The following is a 13,677-nucleotide window of genomic DNA, read 5'->3' on the forward strand; positions in this document are numbered from 1 at the left end:
AATCAGTTAACTTGAACTTTTTTTTTTTTTGGTACCTTTTTCATATCACAGCAGTAGAGTCCCAGAATCTGTTCACTCTCAGAAATGCAGAATTACACTTTGTGCTCACATGGCTTCTGTGGTACCAACAGTGTGTTTTACTTTGCTTAATCAATAGGGTCAAGAGGTGAGAGTTCGTCTGGTTTATATCACTGTTTGCCTGAAGTCAAATAGGTAGCCAATTAAATTTTCCAATATTGAATGAGAATAGAGTTGGTAGTGTCAGCTCTTCTACAAATGGATATTAAATTACATGATGCAAAAGTGGCTAAAGATGATTCACAGCAATAATATGACCCAGTTATGTGTTTATTGCATTTAAAAGACAATTGGGGGGTTGATTTCGTTGCCAGCTGTGTGGTAGTTAATGATCAGTGAGAAAGCACCAAACTGAGAACAACTTCTGTTTTTAAGTACAGCCCGTCGTGCTGAATTTCAGACATTCCCAGATTGAATTGTGTGTGTGTAATGGATCTAAAAATAAGGAGAAATGCTCTTCTATTAGAGACTAGCAGTATTATACTCACTGTAAAACTGTTCATAATCTACAATGAAAAATCACATGCAGAAATGATGGACTTGCTTTTAAATGCATATAATTGCTCTGACCTACAGCTATATGACTCCTGATTAACGCTGGCCATAAATGAATGTCCTAATACAATTTTGAAACCTATGCAATTAGCAGTAGAAGACAAAATTGTTACTTCCTCTTTGGACTGACATTTTTACTGCAACTGTTAGTTTTAAAAACATCAGGCTAGCTCTCTGCCTGAGTGTTCTGTCCAGTATCATTGTTTTAAAAATTCATTTCTGGAAACAATTGCACATATGATAAACATCAGTTTGAAAATTTAATTTACTATGTAAAGAATTTGGGGACATAGTTTTTCATAGAACAAAATAAGTCAATTAGAGCCTTCTTTTCACAGCCTGCAGGTTTTCTTTCAAGCAAAATAGCAGTGATTGGTTTTGGTCTATAAAAGTGTAGGCATTAAAGCTCCAAAGAACGATGTGCTACACTAATGTTGAATTGAAGGTACCTAAGAGAAAATGAATGTTACAGGGCTTTTTCCTTTGATTTTATGTTTTTTTTAATGTATGTGGCTTGTTAGTTCCATTTAAAGAAATGAAAATGCAAATATCTCTTGCTCTAAAACACACTTTATTTGAAAAAAACATGAATTCTTTCATGCAATAATTGAAGTATAGCAGCATCCCAGTGTCTCTCTTCACCCAGTGCTGTAGTGGAGGTGGTTCTGTGGTGATATTGTGGCAGCTCTAAAAAGCATGGCAAAAAACTGGGTGATGCTCTGGACAACGTGCAGAGAAAAGCCCAGCTTCACTCATTCGTTTTTCTGGCTGGGGAAAAAGAATCTAATCTGTGGGCCTGAATTTTAGACTGGTGGATACTCCCATTGGGCCATTTGGGCAAGTTTTTGAAGTTCGGATGGTGCGGAAAACAGAATTTCAGCACTGCTTGTAGCCATATTTTTATCTTAAATCCAAACAAAATTTGGTTTAGTTTCTCAGAGAGTTGCCCGATCTATCCTGATTGTTCAGAGACGAAGTTTTCTTAGTAGTCCATCACCTAGTGGAAGAGCATTTCCGACATCATGGTCTGCCAGATCCCTTGACCTGGACTTAAAAAAACATTTATACCAAGGAATTGCTGGAAGTATAAATACTCTGTTCTATGTTCCTGCAGTATTCAATTGAGCTAAAAGCTCCAAATGTTTTGTGCTAGGCACACAGAAGGAGTTAAGTGTTTTTGAAAACCCAGTTGTGTTTCTGTAAGGTTTAGTCTGCAAGAGTTGATTAATGCGGCCATGTTTGATGGTTATCCTGCTAAAGGTGCTTTTGCAGGGGGCATTGCTTACTACCTGCATTATTCCTGGCTGCTCAGGCAACTGAGCAATTGCAAAAAGATGGGTGAGAGAAATAGCAAGCTTGGCAGGTTACCCTCACGAGTGAAGTAATAGATAAAAAAAAAAATCTTCAATTTAGTGTGAAGTTGTAATTATTTTGAATTTTTGAACACACTTCCTCTTTTTATCCAGAAGAGCTAATCCCTGATCCTAGTCTGCCCTGCAAAAAATTGAACTCATTGATACTGATGTGGCATACTTCCAGGGATGTTGTGGCTTGCCATATAGCATTCTAGGGAAAGGCAAGTCTACATGATTATGAAGGTCATATGGACCAGTTACATCTAGATATTTCATCCTTTGTTTGGGAATGTTGCAATATAAGGTATAGGGAGGACAAGACATACTGGGTTTTTCATCAGTCCTGTTTTGCTCTTGCTAATGCCCTGACTCATTTGTGCTGGATTTCTGTCATCTGCAAGGAAAACCAGTCTTGGCTTCACAGTGCTACAGACTGCATTTCTATTCCACAGGTATGAGATCTCACTCTACATTCCTCTGTCTGCTGGATGCTACTTTTGGGAAAGTTAATAAATGTACTCACCGTTCTTCCTGTTTAAATTAGTGTGGTCATAATGCATCTCTTTCTTCTTTTCTTCCCCATGTTGTCTTTAAAATGTCCAGTACAGGACTTTGTCTGACATGAACTAATTTTTTTTTGCAGACTGTTGGATATCCCACCCATCTTTCCCATCTCCAATTCTAGTATGTGGAGTTAATCTTGGACAAACTGAAAGCTCTCTGATCCTTCTTGTTTGCCCTTAAACTGCAGGACAGTAACCTGTGATGGTGCTATAGATAATTTTAATTTTGTCTTACAGTTCCTGAATGTGTGTGGTGCTAGAAGATATTTTTTACTCTTAAAAAAAGCTTCATGTGTACATGCGGTTGCTTAAATGCACACATGTGAAAAAAGGAAAGGCTTTGTTTTTAAAGAGATTTCAAGCACTTTATTTTCTTTTATAAATAATATTTATCTCTTTCTGTTTTACTTCAAAATCTGCACTGAAAATTGCTGAATGGCGATTCTCACATTTTCTGTGTGGAAACTGTTCTATACAAGAGACCTCATGTGTAACAGTGTTGAAAATCTAATCAGGAATGCTTCATGGAGCTGCAAAATCATTGTTGGATAAAACATTTTAACAGGGAAGCAAAGCTGTAATTGCCAGAGAAGGTCATGATTGCAAACGCTGTGTTGACTGGGTGTGATTTGGATGAATCCTGATGGTGCAGAAGGAAGCCCAGTTATGCCCTAACCTGTTGGCTGCTGTTTTCTGTCCCAGTTTTCCTTTTGTGAAACATAGTTGTTATGTGGCTAAAGGTTGGAAAACAAAGCAGAAATTCTGATTACAGTCAACAAACTCAGCATTCTGCACACTCAGGTCCCAGGCGTGATGATATTGTGTGCAGCAGTGCCATTTTCCACTATCGACTTTGTGAGCAGGAGCTTTCTCTGACCTGCTCTATAAAGCCTATGTTGCATACAAAGCCCAAAGTCCCCTTTAGATTTATTAACAAAGAAAGCAACAAAAAATAGCATGCTGAGCTACTCCGAGGGCTCCTCCCCAAGGACTGCACTGCTAAGAGCTGAAGTCTTCTCTGCACACCAAGTGCAAACAGGGGAGGCAAGATGTGCTCTGCAGAGCTGCTTAACCCTTTCCTGGAAGGAGGGACATCTCACTGTCTCTCAGGAGTGGGAGCAGGGTGGGACGGGGAAGCAGTTTGGTGTTTATTTTTATTCAGTCCTCACAGCATGCATACGCTGCGTGACTTTTTGTATAATCTAATAGGTAGATTCCTGCTGTTATAATTTGGAAAATTTGAAGTTGAAGGTCTTGTGACTCCCAAGCCATTGTGTGCATGTCACACGTGTCACTGCATTAGACTACTCTTGCAGTCGTGGTTGGGCAGAGATGAGAACTGTACATGTCTATCTTGGCATTTATTTTCCTGAAGCAGCTAGATATCTCATTTTGCTCTTTCCTGCTGTGAATGCCACCCCAATGTGGTCTCTCAGTGATCCTGAACTCCAAGTCTTATGTTGTGTTTTCCACTTTCCTGTGGTTCTGGTCTATGTTTTGTGGTTTTTTTATAGGTGGCAACTTTGAGATCCTTGGCCTCCTCTGGCATTGCTAGGAAAGAATACAGTAAGACCTTTAATCAGAGCCACTCTGCAAACTGATGCAGCTCTTGTGGTGGATATTAGGCATATATACTTTCCCATGACCAGTTTGGCATCCATCAGTCTAGTGTAGCTCTATGGCATGTGTGTATATGCAAAGCTGCTTCCAGTTTGATTTTACCTTGCAACCTGAGACACGTGGCAGACATCAGGAATGGGGGAGAAGGATCATCAGTGAAAACACGGAATGCCCTGGTGCTCTGTTATTTGAGACAGGAAGGGTGGTGGCAGCCTTGGGCCATTTGCTAGAGGGGCTGTGGCTCCAACCCCATGCTGTTTCCCTCTGTTCAGTGCCCGTTGAACAGCATCCCTGTTCCCATCCCCAGCTGCCTCAGACCTCATGCACAGTGGTTCACCAATGATGTCAAGGCTGGTGGCATCCCAGCAGCTTTGGCTGCTAGAGATGATACCTGTCACCTCCTTCACCTCCTCGGCCATCCCCTCTCCAGCAGGTTCATGCACAGACAGCTGCCCTGACAACAGGGTGCTGGGGTGAGCTGCTGCTGAGCCTTTGCCAGCATCATGGTGGGTTGAAGTGCATCTAGAATGCAACTGGCACTTAGGCTATGGTCTGTGCTCTAGACATTCCTCTTGGGACCTGACTTGTATAAAAGAGCAGCAGCTGTGTTTTGCACCAGCTTTAATCTGATGGCTTTCCGAAGTGCAGCCTATTCTGGGAGCTTAACCTTGTAATGGCTGAGGCCAGGCACAGCTCTCAAAGGAAGAGAAACTGGCTTTTGATGTTGCTTCCTCTGAGGAAGACAGAGGAGCATTTCTTACAGCCTTTTTTCCCTCCTGCTGCTCAATGAATCCAGCCATATAGTTGGATCTATGGGGAAGCTGTCACTAGGAAGTGCTTGGCTGCTTTTCAAGCTAACACCTGAAAACAATGCTGTAAGGTAACAAACCTTCTCAGTTCCTCAGAGCAGATCTCCTCATGACCAGACATTCCCCATCAGACCTTGCTGATGGCAGCTGACAGGCACCCATGTGGTTAGCAAGACTGAGAGAAGACAGCTCATAGTTCATTGACAAAAACATCAATGGCCAAAGCCTGCATCCTCTCTCCTGAGTAAATGTGATCCACAGGAGTTCACAACATTGAACCTGTGGGGCTAAAAGAATAGAAAAAATATCTCTCATACCTGCCTGGTGTCTGGCTAAAGAAAGGCTACCATGCTGTGTTCTCCCAATCATGTTTAAAAACCATCCTGGGCAAGGTGACCTTGCCAGGCTGCACACAGCACATTGGACAGATGCTGACAGCTGCATTTGCAGTGATCATTCCTCAAGGATGATCACACGGTTTGCTCCTTATGCTTGCAGGTTTTTATATTTGATTTTAGACTATGGTTAAAGCACTGGAATCCAGATTTGGCGCCATTTCCCAGCTCTGCTACGCTTCCTTGGGTGAAACAGGTAATATTTTCCTGCTGCTATTCCCAAATGGAAATCTTAATCAATCTTTAATTAACCTTGACTATTTTCTTTGTTTAGATTGCAAGCTATTGGGAGAACAATCTTTTCTCATTTTAGCAGTGGGCTGCTGCCTATTTCTGCTCTGCCCTGGCATATTGCTATAGAATAAGTACCATCAAAAATAACAGGACTTGTTATTTACCATCATGGCAGTCACACCCATAATGGAAATGCTGTCATTGGCTTGTCGATCTACAATTTTGGCTAAATATTGAATCCTAACATGCACAACAGGAGCATTCAGATAAGCAGTTTCACAGCATCTATGTTGCTTGTGTTTAAAATAGGATTAAGAGAAACAAAACAAGGTACATCCATGAAAAGAAAACAGTTTTCTTCGTGGCAAACCTCAGTGTTTCAGTAATTCTTTACATTTCATCTGGTGTTTGTATTAATTTTCTATTTAATTTTGGGTATTTTATTTCTCTAGGCCTTTGCTTGAGAGAATCAGCATGACAAGTTGAGAATATGTATGGAGTTTTTAAATTAGTTGTTTTTTTTTTCCTGTGAATGTAAGTTATGAAGTAATTGGTTTTTTTCCTTTTTTTTTTTCTTAGGAAAACAAGCCTTGTTCTTTTTGGCTGCTGTTTTCACCTTGTATTTGGTTGTGATGCAGTCAGAGATGACTAGAATTGTAAGCAGTGAGATAAGTTTTCTGAGACAAACGTAAAATTGCAATTCTGATCCAAAGTGGCATGTGGATTTGGATGGAAATCATGAATAATTTTAAAACACCTATTTAGGTAGTCTTTGTGGTTTTATTCTTTTTTTCAGCTTAGTTTTAACATAGTTCTCTTACAGCCCCCGCTCCCACTCAAGTATACAGAGAGAATAAGAGGATAATTTAATGTGCTCTTGCTGTTCATACTGTGGATGCTTTCTTCTGGCTCCACTTGTGCTTCAGGAAGAAATGAGACATGTTTAGCAAATGGAGGTTTATTGTAGGACTTCCAGATCTCTGAAGAGCTCTGACGTACTAGACTTGTCATCTTAGTTTTTCATTGAACATATTTCTCCTGTCCTTGTGTTCCTGCACAGCTGTGCATATGTCAAACACAGTTTCCTTTCGCTTAATTCACTACAAATTGTGCCATGAGCACCTGGTCCAGTTTTCCTCTGATTTTGTTGCATGACTTAGAGCAAAATGTAAAAATCCCTCTTTTTTCGCCTTTTGTCATCCTTAAAACCAGAGTACTGGTATTCCTAGAGAGTTTGTGAGCTAAAAATTGCTGTAAGCTAATGGACAGTGAATTAAACTCCTGGCCAGCTGTCCCAGGCCACTGATCCTTGCTCTGTCAGAGTTTCAAGGTGTTGGCTTCCTTATCTGTAAAACGGAAATATTACTTACTCAAGTGTGGTTTGGAGAGAGGAGCTGTGTAATACCTACTCCTTGCATTGAACAGGGAGTCCAGAAGCCATCAGTTGAAAGTGTATTTTTCAAACTGTTGGGTCCATGAAAAGACCTAGAGGCTAGGAAAACAGGCTGCTTCCAGCTTGCATTTCTTGCCCGTTGGCCATGACAAAACCAACACCATAGCCTTGCCCAGAAGGTTTCCTGGGGCTTGAAAACAGAGGCATGTGCTGGGTTTATGGACTTTGCTACTCAGCTCAGCAGTGGTGCTTCCTGTAAATTGATCAGACCTGTCTTTACCTCTAGATTTTGCAGCTGTCATGAGGAATACTGTCTTTATGGCACAGCTGTGGGAGTGAGGGCAGCAGAAACTCTGTCTGGAAGAGATGAATGTGTGGTCACGTAAGGAGAAGACAAGAAAGCATAGGTCTTCTGAACGTGCCTTTGCACAAGAGGGATTTGGGGATTTTTGCAGGGATGAAAATGGCTTTTCTTGATTCCAGTGCACCCTGAAAAGCCATGTGAAGTAGCATTTCTGTGCCCATTTTCTATTCCTTTCCAGTGGCAAGTTTCAAGGATACATGTTCTGCCGGTTGAAATCATGAATCATCAAAAAGGTCTTGGTTTGTGAGCTGGACCAGCCTGGATTCTGCAGCCTGATGGTGGGCTCCTTTGCTGGGAGCGTGGCCCAACATCATCAAAACTTTGGTGCACCCCAAAGAGCAGGATGGACCTGCTGCTGCTTCCACCTCTGCCCCCAGCCCCATGTCAACTGTGTCCCTCTGCTGCCTGTGATCATGCATCACCAGAGACGTCTCATCCACCCTTTTTTTTCCTTTCCCCGTTTGAGTGAGACACCAGAACAGGTAGCACCAGCTGCCAAGAGCCCCCATCACCCCTCCCCTCAGCTTTTGGAGAAGGGCAGTCTCTCAGCCAAAGTAATATGTACACTTCAATCCTTTCTCCGTGACTTGGGTTGCACACACAGTCTGCTTTTATAAAGAACATCGGTGTTGCACCATGATATGGGCTGTCATTTCTGTGAAACTGCTGAGTACCTGCTCTCTTTAAATCAGAACTTTTTTAAAATATGAGTTGATCTTCTGCTAATTTAAACTAACGTCTGTAGAGCTGAAGATCAGGCCTTTCACCTCAGTCAAACCAGGTAGAACCATCATGGGGACTTTCTTCTCATTTCTTCTATTTTGTGCATTAGCTCAATGAGAACATAGTAATGCACTGAAAGTTGTTTAAATTTTTATAGAAGTATGCATTTTTTAAATATGCCATGCAAGCTCCTAGCAGTTGGGTAGGCTACCCAGAGCCCCTCACTGAAGGCACTGCTCTTCCCTTCAAGTTGTGAGAGAGATGCACAACATCCTAGGCTTTCAGGAGCCTGCTCAGGCCTCAAAGTTGATTAACGCTTTGGTGGGTCATGTCTGAGCGTGATCTGAATTTATAATGTGCTGTCACTTCCAGAAACGTGTTATTATCATGCTGGTGTCCTCTCTCTGAGAGGTGCATGTGGAGAAAGCAGACCAGGTTAGCAATGAACTGTGGTGGATAATGGTTGAGATGTGTGTTGGTAGGTGATCTCTAGGTTGTGTTTCCATACTGGTCTTAATGTGATGCTTCTTGAACTGTTTCATTTCAGATTTTAGCCTGATGAAGCCTCTTCTCACCAACCTTACTTACTGTATTTACTTTGGTCCTACTCTTCCCAAAAGCCTTTCCCTCCCACCCCCAAGGTTAATTAGTAATTTGGTAGGAAGCTGAATCTCCTCCCCCAGGAGATGCTGTAAGCTGTGCCTGTGCTGTTCATGGGTTCAGGCCATGGCACACTGCCATCAGATCTGTTGGATGAGGCCTCCTGAATGCAGAAGAGAACAGGATGCAATAAAAGGAAAGGGCAAAGTCCTCTGTGACACCGTATCAGCATGGCCCCATCGATGTCACTCTGTGAACCTCTGGCAATGTGATAATTTGATTCTTGAGGTTTTGCATCATCCGAATTATCCAAAAGAGATTGAGAGAGAGACAGAGCATTTTTATGTGAAGCAGGCATAGCCTTGGCATCTGGCTCTGTCCCCTAGATCTCCCAGGGTCCCTTTTAGCACTATTTCCTATTTTCATATTACTAAAAGCTGGACTGAAAACTGAACCTCACCCTTAATTCTTTTTCCATTTTGAATCTAGCAAGATAAAAAAGTGTTGTTTTACATAAAAACTAAGCCTTAGCAAAGTAGACAGATTTATTGAATTACCTCATAGCAAAATGAGTGTGTTTCATTGTCACTTTTTTTTTCTAACAAGAATTTTTTTTTTTAATCTACTGATGCCATGGGGAAATAGCTGCATTGGCTATGAAATAGAGAGAGGGCACCACACACTGACCACTCCAATAATGTGCACTAGTAAATAATGTGCAAGAGCTCAAGGATCCTAATTTCTGAATATATAATATATTAGAAGTTAAGCTGTTGCAAAAGCACACAAAAGACTTCCCTGAACCTTCATAAATTCTTATGCTTTAAATTAGAAATAAAGTAGTCTCTTTTTCATTAAATGATAGGTCTTAGCAGTGCCTAATATTCAGTTCATTGCAAATAGTACCAAATTTTTACATATTCACCGCATATATTTTATTGCTGTAATTTGTGGTTCTCCCAAGCAGAATAATATTTTTGCTTCACTGAATATACCTGTGCAAGTTAAAGGTCTCAGATGTATTCCTTTAAAGTGACAGTTCATTCCAGCTAGGTTCCTGCTTTATATCAGTACTTATTCATTAAAAGTAAGTATAAAATACAATGTCATTCTTCTTAGTCCCAGATTCAAGCAGTGGGGAGCCAAATCCTGAAGCCCATGAAGTGTTCTCTATTCACACTTGGGCTCAGAGCACACATTTTGCTGCAGGCTGCTCCCTTAATGTGTTTACCTGCGTGCTTCGGTAAGTAAATACACCCCAGCGCCAGCCTGCCCAGGGTCCGCCTGTGCGGCAGCCTCAGCTGGTGGCAGCCTGGCTTGCTGCAGCCTTGCTGAGAGCACTGCAGGGACTCCCGGCTTCATTCCTGCTCCTCTGTCAGCTCTGCAAATAGGGGATTGTTTTCTGTGCTGTTTGGTAGGCAGTGATTAATGACTGCTTGGTGTGGCAGGGAGATGAGGGAAACAGGTGAGGAGGATGCTTGCGCACAGCAGAGAGGGATTTGCTCAGCTGGGCTTTGAGGGGCGACACCCTTGGGTTCAGATGAACCAGCACATTTAGTGCTACCTTCTGGTCCGTACCTCTCAAGGAGGCACCTATGCCCGTCTGTCTTGCACCGCACAGGCATGCACACAATCTCTCCCTTTCCCCCCAGCACATCTGGAGCATGAACTGGGGAAAAGACATGGGAGCCTTTCACAGTTCATCAGGGCATGATCTCCTCTGAAACATCTGCCTCTCAGCTGAGATTTTGTTGACTCTAAGTACTGAGAGCTGAAGCAGAGGAGAAGATGAAATGAAGACTCCTAAGCAGTTTTCTGCAGTACTTGCCGTAGCAGTTTGTAGATGGGGTGTGAGTGTCAGAATAATTTTTTTGGAGTGTTTTAGGAATGAGCCTCAAAGCATGAGCTGTGCCAGTACCTTTGCGTTACACACGCAAGCGTATGTGCGTATGACACACACTTGGGTTAATTATTTAAATCTTAAAAAGTTGGAAGTCACTTCTCTGCATATGAGCGTGCATATGCGCGCACACACACATACAGCACACATGCGTTAATTACTTAAACCTAAAAATGCTGGAAGGCACGCCTTGATTCTTTTTTTCTGTCTTCTCTTTTTAAATAGCAGATGTTGTTAAAATTTACACCAGATTGTAAAATCTGTTCCAAAGGACCAGTTTGAAGTCTAACATCTCCTTCCCCTGCTCTTTGCTTGCTCTCCAAAGTGGTTGCAGTAAAATCCCACCTCTCCAGTTACTTTGTGGGTGTTCTCCCAGTTCAGAGAGGAGAAAAGCAAACGTGTCCCTTTGTTGTTTGGCTTTGTGGAAATCTTTTTTCTGATTTTGATGGGCATTTTACTACAGCATCCAGTTGGAGACAATTACGAATAAGTAGTATTGACAGAGGCAATTGATACAAAATCCTTCCTGCCCGTTCTCATCAGCTAAAGAGAAGCGGTGTTTCACCTACCAAAGCGTTATTAAAGGAAACTCAGCTATAGCAGCTGGTGTCAGCAATATGCCTTGCAATCAAATGAGAAATATGGTAGATACTCCAAGACATGAGATAACTGCCAAGGCTTATTGCAGAGCAAAGAGCTTTTCAATAAATGTTTTCTCTGAAGAGCATCAGATTTCACTCACTTCTCACAGCTCAGACATGCCTTGGCAATCATGATTAGCCTCATTTGGGCCTGTGGAATCTATTATTTTATAGCTAGTCTCATAGCTGGCAGGATGACAAACAGTTTATTCCTCTTTGGAGAGAAATCGGACCAAAAGACACAGAGCTTTAATTCAGTGCTCCCCCACCTAAGATATTTTTCCCTTTACACCTATTGCTTAAGGCAAGACATCTAACGTTTGCCTTGATGGCTCTGTCAGGCTCTTGACATCCCAGATTTATCTCTTGCCTGGATGAGGACAAATCTTTAATGAACTTCAGGATTTTATTCCTTTTAAAGTCAGGTAAGGAGGGTTTACAATTCATCCAGTAAGAAAGATATAAAGAGCTATGGAAATAATAATTATTAATTAGCTATGTTCACCTAGTTGCCCTGTGATCTTTCTGTGCATTTGACATCCCAGAAGGAGGAACAAGTGGGATGGTTATCCAGGACTATTTACATGACCCAGTTATAGGTGGCCCTGAATGAGCAAGGGGAGTAAGAATTAGACTTAAACTTGCTTACCAGAGCTCTTTGGGGTTAGATTTTACCAGGCAAGGTTATTTATTTCTTAAACAGCTGTTTTGTTGTGGGGTTTTTAACCATTCTGTCAGTTTGTCTTTCTGTACCCTGTCTCTGAGCACTCCTGGGCTGAGCTGGCAGCACTGGAAATTAGGTGTATGTTCCTGCCCTGAAAAACCACACTAAACAACCTTGGAGGATCAAACCCTGCTTCCAGCACCTTTTGGTCCACCTCTACATGCACAGATGCCTTTCTTGATGGAGGGGAACAACACTGGTACTCAGTTTGTGCCCAGACCTTGTTCTTGGAAAAAGCTCAGCTATCTTTATTTTTTTTCCTTTTTTCTTTTTAAACTTGGAGCTGCAAGTAATGCACAGTAATGCCTTTCCCCCATTTATAAAGGAGCGCACAGCCTGGATGAGGTTTAATTCATGTCTCTATTCGGGAGACTGGATCTCCACATCTTGCTCATCCTAGCTACAGGGCTGTCTTGCAAAAGGCTGATGGGTGCTCAGCATCGGGCTCTTCAGCAGCAGCAGGAACCAGCTACAGAACAAGTGCTGCAGAGGGTCAGCCCCACAGTGCTTACCTCCCTTTCTGGATCTCTGCCTTCACATTTTTTGCTTTTCTCCCCCCCCCCCTTTTTTTTTTTTTTGTTATGGGAGAATGATGTCCAGGTGGCTGATTCTGCTGTAATTTAATGGCAGCTCACTCATCTGCTGTTGTAGTGGAAACAATAAAAGGCCAACTGCCAAGGAAAGTTTGGCTGAACGACCTGTAGCCATAATTGAATTTTGCACGGTACTTGCACGGTCCCTTTTTCCCCTCTCATGCTCACTCATCTTGCTGCTTCTTTTTAATTGACAAATTTAAAAGGAAAACTCTGTTGTGCAACAAGTTGAGAGTTGCAATGATTTAAGAAGTTACTGCTGTTTTTTGTATAAACTGGTGTCAACAGAGGGATGTGCTACTTGCCATAGGGTCACAACTGAAGTCTGCCTGGCTCATTTTTCTACTTTTGAGAATGGTGAGTAGTGGCCAGTGCTCTGAAAAACACTTTGACTAGCATAAACAAGTTTTTTCCTTCCCAAATTCAGGGATGAATTAGTTTTTCAGGTCATTTTATCTTTGGAATGGTGCTCTAAACATAAAATCTCATCTACAGAAGAGATTTATACACATTAAAAAATCAGATATTTCTTCTGAAGATGAACTTTGAATATAACAATTCTTGCTGCTTCTTGTCTTTCCAGTGCAGTATATTTCAGGACTCATTATATCTTAAGTGAATTATCTTTACTTGAGAAAAAAATATTTATCTCTTGGAATAATACATTTAGAAGTGCAGTGCAATCACATTCAGTATCTGCTGAAGCTGATTAAGTGTCTGCTTCTTCAGAGAAGCCAGTCACTGTGACTGCCACCTGGAATAATAATGAGAGGAGAGAGGCAAAGAAGGAATAGAAATTATTCACTGAATTTCGGGAAATCCAAATGTTTACAAAATCGTTGAGAACCAGCTTGCTGTTTGCTGCTCTTGCAGGGCTAGGCACGCAGCAGGGATCTGTTTAACCCTAAACCCCAGAATCCTTGAGTTTCATTTGCTTTCTGCAGAAGTGATTTTTTGTTTTCCCTTAAAAAATATTTAAAGGCATAATTTTTTGTGTGCTTTGGTACCTAAAATTAGGAAATGAGGTAATAACATTTAAGCTCCTAAAATTTACCTCAAGGGGATGGTGCCCTGGAAAAGCATTTGTTATTGCTTGGGTTTGAGGGAGAGTCCATATGAGGGCTCTGGCC

General features: G+C 41.7%; 1 protein-coding gene and 1 long non-coding RNA gene across 24 annotated transcripts in view; one reads left to right on the forward strand and one right to left on the reverse strand.

Moving 5' to 3' along the window:
* Nucleotides 1-13,677, forward strand: part of ADGRL3 (adhesion G protein-coupled receptor L3) — a 508,023-nt gene that overhangs the window by 307,817 nt on the left and 186,529 nt on the right. The window lies entirely within an intron of this gene.
* On the reverse strand, nt 6,651-8,710 carry LOC113975825. The gene is made up of 3 exons (XR_003536940.1): nt 8,678-8,710; nt 7,283-7,359; nt 6,651-6,955 (listed from the first exon to the last, which is right to left on the reverse strand). It is a non-coding gene; the product is annotated as an uncharacterized LOC113975825 (long non-coding RNA).

This window comes from Neopelma chrysocephalum, unplaced genomic scaffold (assembly GCF_003984885.1).
Source record: "Neopelma chrysocephalum unplaced genomic scaffold, ASM398488v2 Primary Assembly neopelma1_146, whole genome shotgun sequence".
Classification (NCBI taxonomy): Eukaryota; Metazoa; Chordata; class Aves; order Passeriformes; family Pipridae; genus Neopelma; species Neopelma chrysocephalum.